At 82.6% G+C, this 2500-nt stretch overlaps 1 non-coding gene across 1 annotated transcript; it reads left to right on the forward strand.

Moving 5' to 3' along the window:
- Positions 1-2161: 2161 nt before the first annotated feature.
- Positions 2162-2314, forward strand: LOC113988944. The gene has a single exon (XR_003539020.2). It is a non-coding gene; the product is annotated as a 5.8S ribosomal RNA (ribosomal RNA).
- The last annotated feature ends 186 nt before the right edge of the window (positions 2315-2500 follow it).

Genomic DNA, 2500 nt, shown 5'->3' on the forward strand with positions numbered 1-2500 from the left:
GCCGCCGGAGGGCGCGCCGCGCGCCCCTCTTTTTCTCGTCTTTCGTCGCTCGGCGGCCGGCGTCCCGCCGCCGCCGCCACCGCCGCGCCCCGCCCGTCGGCGCCTCGGTCGCTTCCCCGTCCTTCCCCCCGCGCGCGCGGGCGAGCGGGCGGGGGGGGGCTCGGAAGCGGCGAGCGCGGGCGGCCCCCGGGGCGCGCGCGGAGCGAGCGGCGCCGCCGGCGCCCGGCGAGCGACGGCCGAAAGCGAGAAAGCGAAGGGGGGGGCGCCGGGGCGCCTTCCGGGGAGGCGGCTCCTCCGACCCTCCGCCCGCAGCGGGCCCAAGGGGCGACGCGGCGGCGAGGAGGGCCCGGGCGGGGCGTTCCGGGCCGCGCGCGGTCCTCCGCGCCGGCGGCGGCGGCGGCGGTCCGCCGCCGTCTCGTCGCCGTGTCCCGCGCGCCGGCGGGGCGGTCCGTCGCCGGTCGGCCGTCCCCGCGCCGGCGGGGCGGTCCGAGCCGCAGGCGTCCTCTCGGGTGCGGTGCCGGGCTACTGAGGGAAACCCCGGTCCCCGAGCCAGGAGGCGGCGGTGGTGGTGGCGGACGTCGGGCGCGCCCCCGCGGGCGGACGCTCCCCCGAGGGCGGCAGCGGGGGAGGCACCCCCGCGGGGCCATGCAGGTCGTTTCCCTCGTCCCAGGGCCAGGTACCTAGCGCTCGGCGCCCGGGCGACCGGCGAGCCCCCCCCGGGGCTGCGTGACAGCCCCCGGGGGGCCGAGAGCCGCCGGGAGAGCCGGGCGGAGGTTTAAAGACTCGGGCGGCCGGACGCCGGCGGCCGGGCGGCGGCGGGCCGGGCGGCGGCGCGGTGCCACTGAGGGGTGGGGAGCCTACTCCCGCCGATCCCCTGCGGTGGTGGCCGCGTCCGCCGGCCGCGCTCGTCCCGCCGGCCGCGCGGGCGGCCGTGCCGGGGCGGGGCCCCCTGCCCCCCCCGCTCCGCGGTCCGGTCTCGGCGGAGAAGACGGCGGCGGCGCGCGGTCGGCCGCGCGCCGTCCCGCCCGCCCCCCCCGCCACGGGCGACCGCCGCCGCGGCGGAGGGCGCGTGCCCTCCGCCGGGGGCGGCGCGGGTGGCGGCCGCCGGGCCCGCCGCGCTCCTTTCTCGTCTCGCGGCCGTCGGCCTCCCCCCCGAGGCGGCGGCAGGCGGCCGCCGCCGAGCCGCGCGACCGCCCGCCCGCCCGGGCGAGCGCCGGCGGGCGGCGTCCCCGTCCCCGCAGGCCGTCCGTCCGCGGAGGGCGCCGGCTTCCGAGCGGCGGCGTCGCCGCTCGGCGCGTGTCCCCCGAGCGGGGACGGTCGGCCGGGGGTCGCCCGCCGCCGTCGGCGGTAGCGCCGTGCCGGGCCCCGCTTGTCGCTCGCCCGTCGCCCCGGCCGGGGGCCGCGCCCGCGGCGAAGCGGCGCGGCGGCGGCCGAGGGGGCCTCGTCCCCCCCGGCCGAGCGCCGCCCGCCTTCCGCCGGGCGCGCGGCCGCCGAAAGGGGGTCGAGGGTTGCCGAGCGGCGGCGGCGGTGGTGCCGGCAGGGCCTCCGCGCCAGCGGCGGCGGCGGGCCGTCGTCCGGCCGGCCTCGGGCGCTGCCGACGCCGGCTCGGGTTGCCGGCGCCGACCCGCCCGGCCGGCGGCGGAGGCGGCGGAGCCGTCCGCCGAGCTCGTCCGGGCGGCGCGGCGGTCCGCCGGCGAGGCGGCGGCCTCTGCCCGCGGCCCCGAGGGGGCGGCGTCGGGCGGCCGCGAAGGCGAGGGAGGAGCGGCGAGCGCGGCCCGAGGGTCGCGCCCCGCGCCGCGGGCGCGTCGTCCCGGCGGGGCCGGGAGGACGGGCGGCGCGCGGTCCGGCGCGCGCCGCCGCTCTCCGCGCGGAGGCCGGGCCGAGCCCGGGCGCCTGGACCGCCTCTCGAGGCGGCGCGAGGCGCGTTTCTCCCCCGCGGCGCCGTCGATCGCCGGAGGGGGGGATTCGGCCGGGAGCGCGGGCTCCCCGCCTACGGCGTCGTCCTCGGGAGCCCGGCGGGGTTTCCCCCCGCCTCTCCTTCGCTCGTGCGCGTTGTGCTCGTGCGGTCAAGCGAGGCGCGACGTCCTCGCCGGACGAGGGGCCGCTCGACGCGAGCGGTCCCGGCCCCTCCGCGCGCGCGGGGCGGTGCCGAAAGTCAGACAACTCTTAGCGGTGGATCACTCGGCTCGTGCGTCGATGAAGAACGCAGCTAGCTGCGAGAATTAATGTGAATTGCAGGACACATTGATCATCGACACTTCGAACGCACTTGCGGCCCCGGGTTCCTCCCGGGGCTACGCCTGTCTGAGCGTCGCTTGACGATCAATCGCCGGCCGGGGGCGCGTTCCCCGGCGGCGCGGCTGGGGCGCCTCGCAGGCCGGCCCCGCCCGTCCGGGCGGGAGGGGCCTTCGTCCCCCTAAATGCAGACTCGGGGAGCGCTCCGTAGCTCCCCGCTCTCGGAGCGAGAGCCGCTGGGGCGGAGCTCGTCCCGGCGCGGGCC

This window comes from Pipra filicauda, unplaced genomic scaffold (genome assembly GCF_003945595.2).
Source record: "Pipra filicauda isolate LSUMZ 115617 unplaced genomic scaffold, ASM394559v2 scaffold804_size112193_pilon, whole genome shotgun sequence".
In the NCBI taxonomy this organism is placed as follows: domain Eukaryota; kingdom Metazoa; phylum Chordata; class Aves; order Passeriformes; family Pipridae; genus Pipra; species Pipra filicauda.